Source organism: Camelina sativa, chromosome 1 (genome assembly GCF_030686135.1).
Source record: "Camelina sativa cultivar CO46 ecotype springtype chromosome 1, ASM3068613v1".
NCBI classification, from domain to species: Eukaryota; Viridiplantae; Streptophyta; class Magnoliopsida; order Brassicales; family Brassicaceae; genus Camelina; species Camelina sativa.
This window is the reverse complement of record NC_141880.1, coordinates 26,763,077-26,776,395: the sequence shown is the minus strand read 5'-3', so window position 1 is coordinate 26,776,395 and position 13,319 is coordinate 26,763,077. Positions and strand designations below refer to the sequence as shown.

General features: G+C 40.4%; 1 non-coding gene across 1 annotated transcript; it reads right to left on the bottom strand.

The window, feature by feature from the left end:
- Positions 1 to 3,324: 3,324 nt before the first annotated feature.
- LOC147950460 (small nucleolar RNA R71) lies at positions 3,325 to 3,431 on the bottom strand. Its single transcript, XR_015565402.1, has one exon. It is a non-coding gene; the product is annotated as a small nucleolar RNA R71 (small nucleolar RNA).
- Positions 3,432 to 13,319: the final 9,888 nt, after the last annotated feature.

Below are 13,319 nucleotides of genomic sequence, written 5' to 3'. Positions count from 1 at the left end.
AAGAATAATGCCTTGTGTAGTTCTAGTTTGCATTTTCCAAACTAGATAGGACTAGGTGATTTCATTGTTGGGTTTGGGATTTGGTTGTTTGAAAAAGAAAGAAAAGAAAAGAGAAAAAGAGAAAGAAAAGGTTAGAGTCTTTAGGAGGGGAATGTGTTTAAGTAAAATCAAAGTCTAGTGAAAGAATGGGAAGTATGATATTATTTAAAGATGGTTTCAGTCAAAGAAAAGAAAGAAAGAAAAAGAAGAGTATAGCAAAATGCTTTTATGTCTTAAGAATAAGAAGAAAAGAGAACCATAGCAAATAAATAAGGTTACCTTTGGGTAGACAAGGTTTTGTTCTTGTATGTGTCTAAGTGATCTTACCTTTAGCATTCTTCTATAGCTCAATCCATTTTTATGAGAGAACCTTGATATTGATAAGCCCTACTCTAAACAGAGACCATCATTGTCTCTAAACCTTTATTTCCAAGCCAAATGAGTTTAAAACATTGCATAAGATTGATCCATGTTCTTGATTAAATGAATGTTAAAGGAAATGGTTGATTTGAATGCATGTGGACATCTAAGGCTCAAATCAGTAAAGGTTGTGATAGGTTTGTCTAAATTCTTTAAGTATAGCTCATTCAACTTGCAACATAGTACTAGTAACTTGGACATTGATTCTAGCTGGTTTATTTGCAAGCTTTAGGAGCTGAGATCCCACTTTCAACCCTCACCTACCTTCTTATGTCTGTTTATTTGCTTGAGGGCAAGCAAAGACTAAGTTTGGGGGTGTTGATGTTCACATATTTTACCCTGTTTTCCCTTAATATATTCACATCTTTTGCATCCTTTGCTATCTTTTTTGACCATTATTGCATAGTTTTAGGATTGTTCTTGCATTAGAGTGTAGTTCCATTGCATTTGCATCTTTTCTTGCATAAACAGGTGATTTTGGAGCCTAAGGAGCATGGAAGCAATGATGAGGAGAAGTGAAGCAATCATGAGGAGAAAGCAAAGGAGTTAAGGCTGGAGAACCAAGGTCCGGAGTCCCACTCGACTGCCCACTCGACCAGACACTCGACCGTGTGCTGAGAGTGACTTGACCGAGTGGAAGGAGCACAAGAAAACCCAACTCGACCGGTCACTCGACCGAGCACCGGGTCGAGTTGGCCGAGCCGCCTGGCTATTTTGTTTTTTAGCATTTTTAGGGCTTCCTCTACTTTTTCTATTTAAAGGCCTTGTACCCTGCAGCCACCAAGAGTCCAGCTTTTTAGATAGTCAAAAACCTAGTTTTTACCCTTTTGGGAATTATTCCTTTTGCACTTTTATTATCTTGTATCTCCTTGAAGGAGAAAAACATAGAATTCTTGGATTTTTTTGGTTCCATAACTTTCAAGATATTAAGAATTCGTGTTTGATTCATTCTTCAATATTGTAGATCTTTGCTTTATCTATCTAATCATGCAAGTTTCATCATTTTCTGGGTTTATTACTTTGTTGTTCATCATGTGTTCTTGTGAGTAGTTGCTTAGGATCTTGAGGATGGGTTAGGTTGGGTTGTGTTTGAGGTTTGTTTGATTTGGTCAAGCTTGATTGTTGTAGATCTCTTCTAGGCTAGATTTTCTTAATGCTGGTCCTATAACCGAGAGGGTAGGATCTGATCTCAAGCATCTTAGCATCACACCAATGTCTAAGGAGCATAGATAAGACTAGATCTAGAGACTATCATTAGGCTTGCTAAGAGATTAGAAGTCTTGTTTGGTATTTGACATATTGCTTAATGCCTGCTTGTGTAGATTCTTTACTTTGTGAGAACAAGTCTAGAGATGCATGAGTTTGATTGTTTCTTGCCATGAGAGTGGATTAAACATGTCTTAGAAATATATGTCTAGAGATTAGCTCAAGTTGTTTGAGATTTGTTGACCAAGTTAGATGACCTCAATCATTAGTCCAGCCCATGAATCCCTCCTCAAGACCTTCCTTGTTTATTGATTTCCTAGCTTAAATCCTGTTGTTTGATCGTTGTTTGATTTGCTTTTGTATTGCTCTGTTTTTCTTGCATTGCTCTGTTTTACGTATTTGTCCAGCTCGACCTTGCACTCGATCTACACTCGATCGAGTGCTTGCTCGAGTTCATCCCCAGAATTCTTGTTTATGCTTTGTAGTTGTCCTGTCTTGTTTCCTGTTTCATTTTAGTTGCATTTCTGCTGCATTCACTTAGTGTCATGTTCATTACTTGTCTTGCATTAGTTCATTACTTGCATTATCATAGTTCTATTTCTGTTCTTGGTTCATCATAGCTTTGATTAGTCTGTTCTCTTTACATTTAGCATCTATCTTAGTAGTTTTTACTTTCTGCGTTTTACATTTCATCAATAGGATTGTTAGTGACAAACATCCTTTACATTTGGCTTGACTTAGACATTTATGCACATCCTGATTGCTTGCAAACTCTCAGATTGGATTAACACCTCTTATACTACAACTGCATAAGGGGAATTGAAACACCCTTCCATCCATTCATTTCATATCTCACCATTCCATACATTCATCATCCATACCACAATTATATGTGTTTCAATTTGGAGCTGTTGCCCATTTGAGTGTTTATTTGTGACAATTAGGGTCTATATTAGTCTAAGATTAAGTTCCTTTATCCCCTTGTTCGCTACTGATCTCGATTCTTCTACTGCTTGTTTGTGATTGAGTTTCAGGTACCAACTCGACCACCGCTCGACCGAGTGAGTGCTCGAGTTCGTGATCGAGTCAGAAGCCGGATACAAATAGACCTCACCTCCCAGTCGACTCGACCATCCACTCGAGCCTGCGCTCGACCGAGTGCCTGTTCAAGTCTGTACTCGAGTCTGTTGATGCAAACAAGATCCAAGGGACCTGAGACAGCAGAGAACAAGAATCAATCAGAAACAAGAACAACAAGTGCTAATGGAGCAACAAGATCAACAAGCTCCAAGGGCAAGGAACATTGGTGCTGCGGATGACCCTAACACACACAACCAAAGAGCTGGTATTGTGCCTCCTGCAGTTGCCAATAATAATTATGAAATCAAGAGTGGATTGATCTCCATGATACAAGCCAACAAATTTCATGGGTTGCCGATGGAGGATCCTCTAGATCACCTTGATGAGTTTGACAGGATATGTGGACTCACAAAAATCAATGGACTGAGTGAAGATGGCTTCAAGTTAAGGCTATTCCCATTTTCCCTTGGAGACAAAGCTCATCTATGGGAGAAGACACTTCCAAAAGGAGCAATAACCACATGGGATGCATGCAAGAAAGCATTTCTGGCCAAGTTCTTCTCCAATGCAAGGACTGCTAGGTTGAGGAATGAAATCTCAGGTTTTGCACAGAGAAATAATGAAAGTTTTTGTGAGGCATGGGTGAGATTTAAAGGATTCCAAACTCAGTGTCCCCACCATGGATTCAGCAATGAGTCTTTGCTCAGCACTTTGTACAGAGGAGTTCTACCCAAGATTAGAATGCTACTTGATACAGCCTCCAGTGGAAACTTTCTCAACAAGAATGTGGAAGAAGGCTGGGAGTTGGTAGAGAATCTTGCTCAATCAGATGGTAATTATAATGAAGATTATGATAGAACCATAAGGATCACCTCCATTGATCAAGAGGACAAATACAAGCAGGATTTAAAAATGGTCAATGAGAAGCTTGACAAGATTCTCCTAAGCCAATCAAAAACCATTCACTTCATTGGTGAAGAAGAAGCTCCAGTCCAAGAAGGAGATAGGGAGTTTGCTGAGTTGTGTTATATGCAGAACCAAGGAGGAGGATACAAAGGCTACAACCAAGGTGGAGGATTCAAGCAGAACAACCTCTCTTATAGGAGCACCAATGTAGCCAACCCTCAAGACCAAGTCAATCCACCTCCTCAGCCTCAACAACAGAACAACTATGCACCCAAGCAGCAGCAACAAGTGTTCCAGCCCCAATTGTGTCCCCCACCAGGGTTTCAGACTAACCAAGGCCAGGAACAAGACCTAAGAGCAATGATACAACAGCTGTTGATTGGACAAACCAATGGAAAGATTGAGGAAGCCAAACAGTTTGTTGAGTTGAACCAAAGGCTCACATCCCAGTACAATGATCTGAACATGAAGTTTGAAGGTCTCAACTCTAGAGTGAAGTTTATGGAGAGCAACCTTGCCTCTACTTCAGCTCCTAAGCCCAACCAACTCCCTGGAAAAGCAGTTCAAAACCCAAGGGAGTTTACTGCCAAAGCCATTCATATATTTGAAGAAGTAGTCACTGAGAACAGTGAAGTTCAAGTTGGGGAGGATTGGTCATTTCTTGAACCTCAGAGTGAAGTTTGTGCAAAGCAGACTGAATCTGGTATTGCACTCGACCAGGTGCTCGAGCAAGCACTCGACCGAGTGAGTGTTCGAGTGGTCGATCGAGCTGAAGAGTCAGAAGCTATCAAGCCTGCTAAGTACATCCCTCCTGCTTACAAGCCTCCACTACCATTCCCAGGGCGTTTCAAGGCACAGAAGCTTAAGGAATTAAGGGAAATCATTGAGAAAAAAAGAAATGTTGGCTTGGCAACAAGAGGAAGAGAAAGCTTTGAAGGAAGAGGTTGTGATTGAGAAACAAGAGGAAGTGATGGCCATACAAGAGATCATCATTGCTTACCAAGAAGAAGAGAGAGGACCTGCCTTGGAACAGTATGATCCATATCCTCTCTATAAGGATTTTTTGCTTGATTTGTCAAAGAAGAAGGCTCAAGCTCAAGATGAGAAGGATCTTGAAGACCTTGGAGGAGTTATCATCCCAATTAAGCTTAAGGATCCAGGTCCATTTTATCTGCCTTGCACACTTAGCTATCTTCACTACAACCAGTGCTTATGTGACTTGGGAGCATCTATCAGTGTGATGCCCTATTCTATAGCACAAAAGCTTGGGCACACTGACTTCAAGTCCACCAACCTTCATATATGCCTAGCTGATGGTTCAAACAGATATGTGGTTGGCAAGTTGGAGAATATTCCAGTCAAGATAGGAAGAGCAAGGGTTCATACAGATTTTGTGGTATTGGAGATGGACAAGGAACCTAAAGATCCTATCATTCTTGGGAGGCCATTCTTAGCCACAGTTGGAACTGTTATTGATGTTAAGGAAGGTCTTGTGACCTTGAACATTGCTGAGGGTATAGCTATGAAGTTTAACATCTATAACCCAACCAACCTTCCTACCATTGATGATCAACCTTTTACTATCAAGGAAAAAGGTAGTCATGAAGGTTTAAGTGAAGTGGCAACTCCAAAGGACAATCTCTCTCTTCAAGAAATTCTGCGGAAAAGCTTAAGAGGTCAGTTCAAGAGTTGACTGGTATGATTAAGGATCTCCAAGTTAAGCTAAACAAGAGGTCTTTGAGGAAAGCAAGACCAAAGCTCAAAATCAAGAAGAAATATGGTTTGTGTGTTAAGGGTGAGGTGATCAAGGACCAGACTCACAGTGATCAAGAAGTGCCAGGGAGGATTTCATCACCTCCTTGGTATCTAAACAAATCCTAAGAAGGCAACCAAAGCCAAGCTTAGTGACTCTGAACAAGCTCACTAGGGAGGAAGTCCCTAAGATATCCTTTGTAAATAAGCTTTATTTTCCTTGTAGTTTTGATGTGTTTTATTTTATGTTTGTGTTGGACAGGCCTTTCAATGAAAGTGTAGATGGGTATGGAGAGATTTGGACTTGGGGAAGTAGACTCGCAAGCCCACTCGACCAGCCCACGAGAGGTACTCGACCAAGTTGGCAAAGAACTAAGGCCCACTCGATTCCCATTTCTCTAGAATGATCGAGTGGAGGGAAGAAAAAGAAGAAAAATTTGAATTTTCAAACTTTGGTCAAGGAGTGCTGGTCGAGCGTGGGGTCGAGTGGTAGCAAAAAGCAGGTCAAAGATTCCCATTTCAAATTTTGAATGGTATGGATGCTCCACTCTTGTCTCCTTGTCCCCTTAACTTCTTTAAATAGAGCTTGATTCGATCATGTATCTCTCACACTCTCTCATTTGCTCAAAAACAATTAAATTCAAGTTTAAAATCTCTCTCAAAGTTCATCTTTTTTCTCAAGCTCAGCTCTTTTAGTTTTTGGGTCACTAACCTATTAACTTTAAGCTTTGAGTTATTCCTCTCAGTTCTATTCGAAAATGTCTTCAAGGATTACTAGGAAGTCTCAACAAGCGGCTGAAAGCTACATGGATCGTCGTGATGCTAGTCTTGAATCAAGAGGCGAAACTGGAAGAACCACTCGACGACCCACTCGAGCAAGCACTCGACCGAGTGGTTGTCTGAGTGGTAGGTCGAGTCAGATGCCGAGTTCAAGGAACCAGTCGGCTGAGGAAGATCCTGAGAGGACTGAAAGTGAAGAAGAAAGAGAGCCAACTCTTATAGAATTCATGAGGAGAAACAAGACCAAAGGGAAGAGGCCAGCAGTTGAGATTGAAAAAGAGGAGGTTGAGAGTGAGAGTGAAGAAGAAGATGAAGAAGAAGAGGGAGAGGATGATGGAGAAGCAGAATCTTGTGGTTTGACAAAGAGGCAACTTTATGAAACCTTCATGAGAATGGAGTTCCTGGGGACTAGATATCCACACAAGGAAACCATGGAGAAGCTAGCCATTGATGGAGATGTGGAGTATCTTTTTGAAAAGAGCAACTTAACCAAGTTCATGGGGCTTTGCATGGAGGGTTACAAGGAAGAAAGTTGTGAGTTTCTAGCCACAGTCAAGCTGCACACATATGCAAGGAAGGATGATGAGTTGGGAGCTGGTCATATTGCCTTTACTATCAAGGGGAAGAAGTATGAGCTTCCAATGAAGAAGATAGCCAATATCTTTGGCTTTGAAGTTGAGAGTAATAGGAGCTTAATGATACCAAGAGAAGAGTTCTTTGCTGTTTGGGAAACCATTGGAGACAACATCACTTACTCATCCTCCAAGACCAAGAGTTCAAAGATAAGAAGCCCAGTCCTAAGGTACTTCCACAAGACCTTAGCAAACACCTTCTTTGCTAGGAAGGAAACTGGAAATCTCAATGAGGGTGAGCTCAAGATGATTGATATGGCTCTCAATGGAATCATCCTTAAGGCAAGAGATGGAACCATCATTCTTGGGACCACTGTGGAGATTGACCTTGCAATGGTGCTCATTGACCACATGATATATTTGAGAAGTTGGGTAGGCAAGCTACAAAACAAAGGGTCAAGAGGAGCCTTAGCCATTGGAGGCATCATCACTCCAATACTACAAGCTGCCAAGGTCCCACTTAGAGGAGAGAAGGTTTTGCCAAGATGGATTGACTCAAGCTACCTCACCTCTACTCTCATATTGGCCAAGGAAATGCATCAAGGAAATCACATTTTCAACTTTGAGCTTCCAACAGTTGGAAAACAGTTGATCTTACCTAACCAAGAGCTCACCACCATTCAAGAAGGAGCAAACATTGACTTTTGGCCAGCTGATGAGTTCTTGTTTGATGGGATAGTTCCAGTTAGAGTTGATGAAGCCGGAGATGTGCAAATGGCAGATGGGGAGGAGCAGTTTTACTTTGAGGATTATGAGCCCAACCCAAGAGATAGTAGAGGAGTGAGGGAGACTAGCAAGAGGTTGACACTCCTACAAAGGTGGAACAAGTGGCATGGGAAGAAGTTTGATAAGCTAAAGAAGAAGGTGGGCAATATGGCTAAGTCCATCAAGAGCCTAAAGAAGGAGATTGCTGAGTTGAAAAGTGGAAATTCTTCACCAACACCATCTAGCACTTTGAGGAGGAGTAGCTCAACTAGAGCACTTTCAAGAGTTGAAAACTCTGTGGAACCAGCTAGAGCCTCCATGTACGAGCCAATTCAGAGGAAGAGGAGTTCAAGTAGCCGAGAACAACAATTTTCAAGGCACTCGACCGGGTCACTCGAGCACCCACTCGACCGAGCACCCCAAATGCACTCGGCCGAGTTCCAGCCCAGAACACCTTATGGCTTCCCAGCTCCAGCTGCTTATCCAAACTATCCAGGTTACCCTCCCTTCCCATCCCAGTACTTCATGGATCCAACACTCTTGCACCAGTTCTACCAGCAGCAAGGTCAGAGTTTTGGCACTCGCAGTCCAGCTCGACGCCCCCCCCACTCGAGCATGTACTCGACCGAGTGCCAGTCGATTCCCATCGTCAAGTTGCCTTCATCTCCCCCTCAAAGTCACCAACCAGACCTCAACTACACATTTGACAGAATGAATGAGGATGTGGACAGCTTCTTCTCCAATCCTTGAGGTACCACTATCATCTTCACTTGTAAATATCATAGCATTTGATGTTGTGTTTTGTTTTTTGGTCTTGAATCCTCTTACAAATTTCTTTCACACAGAGGACTGTGTGATTTAAGTTTGGGGGAGGGTTTGATATAGCATTTGATGTTGTGTTTTGTTTTCTTATTTCAAATTTTTAGCATCATCATGTTAGTATTTGCATAGCATCTAAGGCATAGAAAACCCCTAAAAATTTGAAATTTTTTGCAAAAATCTTTATAAAAAAAAGTGTTCATGTAGTTTGCTTTGCATAATAGCATCTTGTTTAGCATGTTTCATGTAGGACTGTTAATTATTTTCATTAGGGATCTATGACGAGTTTTGCCTTGTTAGCTTGTTTAGTTCACTAAACTAGGATCAATGCCCAAGTTAATAGTACTTTGATGCTAGTTGAGTAGTTAGAAGCATAAGATTGAACCAAGCCTTGAATTCCTGCATTGCATTTGGTCTAAATTGAAGCATGTTGTGATTTGATGCCATTTCCTATTTATATGAACCTAATATTAACTTGTAATTATCAGTTTGTGCATTGCTTTAAACTCATGGATACCATATACATATTTGGATCATCTTTCTCCTTTTTACCACTCTTGTTGATCCAAGTAGCTGATTGAATCATTAAAATCAGTTTCCAATACCCTTAACCAACCCTTCTTTCAAGCCATATTTATTCTTGAGTGTGTAAGGCCTATTTTGGGATTGAGTTTGGTAGAAAGTGTTAGGTTTGAACTGACAAGAATAATGCCTTGTGTAGTTCTAGTTTGCATTTTCCAAACTAGATAGGACTAGGTGATTTCATTGTTGGGTTTGGTATTTGGTTGTTTGAAAAAGAAAGAAAAGAAAAGAGGAAAAGAGAAAGAAAAGGTTAGAGTCTTTAGGAGAGGAATGTGTTTAAGTAAAATCAAAGAATGGGAAGTATGATATTGTTTAAAGATGGTTTCAGTCAAAGAAAAGAAAGAAAGAAAAAGAAGAGTATAGCAAAATGCTTTTATGTCTTAAGAATAAGAAGAAAAGAGAACCATAGCAAATAAGTAAGAATCTCTCATTCCACTAGAAAGATCAAGTAAGAAACCTCTCCTAAGGCTTGAAAACAAAAGAGAAAAGGGTATTTGAGAAGAGAAGAAGATAAATGGTAGAACTAGGATCATGTGGGCTTAGAATGATAGGATCAAACACTTGGGTTACCTTTGGGTAGACAAGGTTTTGTTCTTGTATGTGTCTAAGTGATCTTACCTTTAGCATTCTTCTATAGCTCAATCCATTTTTATGAGAGAACCTTAATATTGATAAGCCCCACTCTAAATAGAGACCATCATTGTCTCTAAACCTTTATTTCCAAGCCAAATGAGTTTAAAACATTGCATAAGATTGCTCCATGTTCTTGATTAAATGAATGTTAAAGGAAATGGTTGATTTGAATGCATGTGGACATCTAAGGCTCAAATCAGTAAAGGTTGTGATAGGTTTGTCTAAAGTCTTTAAGTATAACTCATTCAACTTGCAACATAGTACTAGTAACTTGGACATTGATTCTAGCTGGTTTATTTGCAAGCTTTAGGAGCTGAGATCCCACTATCAACCCTCACCTACCTTCTTATGTCTGTTTATTTTCTTGAGGGCAAGCAAAGACTAAGTTTGGGGTGTTGATGTTCACATATTTTACCCTGTTTTCCCTTAATATATTCACATCTTTTGCATCCTTTACTATCCTTTTTGACCATTATTGCATAGTTTTAGGATTGTTTTTGCATTAGAGTGTAGTTCCATTGCATTTGCATCTTTTCTTGCATAAACAGGTGATTTTGGAGCCTAAGGAGCATGGAAGGAATGCTGAGGAGAAGTGAAGCAATCATGAGGAGAAAGCAAAGGAGTTAAGGCTGGAAAACCAAGGTCCGGAGTCCCACTCGACTGTCCACTCGACCAGACACTCGACCGTGTTCTGAGAGTGACTCGACCGAGTGGAAGGAGCACAAGAAAACCCAACTCGACCGGTCACTCGACCGAGCACCGGGTCGAGTTGGCCGAGCCGCCTGGCTATTTTGTCTTTTAGCATTTTTAGGGCTTCCTCTACTTTTTCTATTTAAAGGCCTTGTACCCTGCAGCCACCAAGAGTCCAGCTTTTTAGATAGTCAAAAACCTAGTTTTTACCCTTTTGGGAATTATTGCTTTTGCACTTTTATTATCTTGTACCTCCTTGAAGGAGAAAAACATAGAATTCTTGGATTTTTTTGGTTCCATAAATTTCAAGATATTAAGAATTCGTGTTTGATTCCTTCTTCAATATTGTAGATCTCTGCTTTATCTATCTAATCATGCAAGTTTCATCATTTTCTGGGTTTATTACTTTGTTGTTCATCATGTGTTCTTGTGAGTAGTTGCTTAGGATCTTGAGGATGGGTTAGGCTGGGTTGTGTTTGAGGTTTGTTTGATTTGGTCAAGCTTGATTGTTGTAGATCTCTTCTAGGCTAGATGTTCTTAATGCTGGTCCTATAACCGAGAGGGTAGGATCTGATCTCAAGCATCTTAGCATCACACCAATGTCTAAGGAGCATAGATAAGGCTAGATCTAGAGACTATCATTAGGCTTGCTAAGAGATTAGAAGTCTTGTTTGGTATTTGACATATTGCTTAATGCCTGCTTGTGTAGATTCTTTACTTTGTGAGAACAAGTCTAGAGATGCATGAGTTTGATTGTTTCTTGCCATGAGAGTGGATTAAACATGTCTTAGAAATATATGTCTAGAGATTAGCTCAAGTTGTTTGAGATTTGTTGACCAAGTTAGATGACCTCAATCATTAGTCCAGCCCATGAATCCCTCCTCAAGACCTTCCTTGTTTATTGATTTCCTAGCTTAAATCTTGTTGTTTGATCGTTGTTTGATTTGCTTTTGTATTGCTCTGTTTTTCTTGCATTGCTCTGTTTTACGTATTTGTCCAGCTCGACCTTGCACTCGATCTACACTCGATCGAGTGCTTGCTCGAGTTCATCCCCAGAATTCTTGTTTATGCTTTGTAGTTATCCTGTCTTGTTTCCTGTTTCATTTTAGTTGCATTTCTGCTGCATTCACTTAGTGTCATGTTCATTACTTGTCTTGCATTAGTTCATTACTTGCATTATCATAGTTCTATTTCTGTTCTTGGTTCATCATAGCTTTGATTAGTCTGTTCTCTTTACATTTAGCATCTATCTTAGTAGTTTTTACTTTCTGCGTTTTACATTTCATCAATAGGATTGTTAGTGACAAACATCCTTTACATTTGGCTTGACTTAGACATTTATGCACATCCTGATTGCTTGCAAACTCTCAGATTGGATTAACACCTCTTATACTACAACTGCATAAGGGGAATTGAAACACCCTTCCATCCATTCATTTCATATCTCACCATTCCATACATTCATCATCCATACCACAATTATATGTGTTTCAATTTGGAGCTGTTGCCCATTTGAGTGTTTATTTGTGACAATTAGGGTCTATATTAGTCTAAGATTAAGTTCCTTTATCCCCTTGTTCCATACCACAATTATATGTGTTTCAGTGCCCTTGGCACTCATGGTTTTACAAACCTCATTGGATCTCAAATAAAGTTTAGAAGTCCTTACCTCGACCTCTTTGTTCATGTGTTTTTGCAACTCATGAACTTCAGAAGGACTTAAAGGGGCAAGGTTGAAATTACATTCATTGTGCGTGAAAGTGTAATGGTTTGTTCGATCGTCGTGAGTTGTAGCTCGGTCAAACTGCCATGGTCTTCCAAGAAGAAGATGTCCGGCTCTCATTGGAACTACATCGCAAATGACTTGATCTTGGTATTTCCCAACGCTGAATGATACAGTAACTTGTTCAGAAATTTTCAGCTCGGTGTCATCGTTCAGCCACCTAAGTTTGTATGGCCTCGGGTGCTTTGTTTTCTGAAGACGTAACCTGTCCACCATATACTTGCTAGCAACATTAGTACAAGAACCTCCATCAATAATCAAGTTACATACCTTGTTCTTGATTGTGCATCGAGTGTGGAAAATATTTTCCCTTTGAACTTTCTCCTCGGGGTTGACAAGTACACTCAGCATACGTCGGATCACAAGAAGTTCTCCTGTGTCGGGATACTCCACATCATTCTCTGGATCAGAACGGTACTCATCTTGCTCGTCTTGAGACTCATAGTCTCCACTAGGTGTGACAATCATCACCCTTTGGTTCGTACATTCTCTCGCCATGTGTCCCCTGCCTTGACATTTAAAACGTTTTTGTAAGTCTCGTTGATAATGATCAGGTACATACCTCAACCTCAAGAGGTACTTCATGTCGCCCCAACTGCTGATGGTAGCAAACCGCTGCCTCCTTCTATCGGCTACCGTCCTATCCCACCATGACAAGGCATTGTCAGTGAGCTGCGCCGATGCAAGGGCTACCTTTTGGGCTTCTCCATAGAAATAACATTGGAATATGTATTCCATACGTCTCTCCCAGTCCATGTAAACCTCCGGATTAGACTTTCCTGCAAAAGTAGGAGATATTAGTTTAACATCTCGATTTTGTTCTCGTGGTTCTACCTCTCTAGCACGGTTCTGCATGAAAGGATCTTCTCTCCGATGATGTTGACGCCTTAATGGATCTGGTGGTGGATCATCATCATCCATGTCAATGGATTCGTCTTCCTCGTCGCGGACATTCCTTTGTTCTGGATCTGGTCCAACGTCAACCCTCGCTTGAGGTTGCTCCAAACGGCCTATCCTATAGATGAGTCCTCTCAACTGCTCTGTGAGGGTTCTCATCATTTGCATCATGGCGTCTTGGGGTATATCTGCGATTTCTCCCATAGTGAGTGTCTAGAACGGATCTGCGCTTAGACAAAAACAACAAAGGATCAACGTACCACAGAAGTTGAAAAGGGAAATGTCAAAGAAAATAAAGGAAACTTTTCTTTTTTTTGAAATTTTAAGAATGACAAGCAATATTAGACAATAAAAGCAATGAAACAAAAGCTGAAAAGATTTTTTTTTTTAAATGC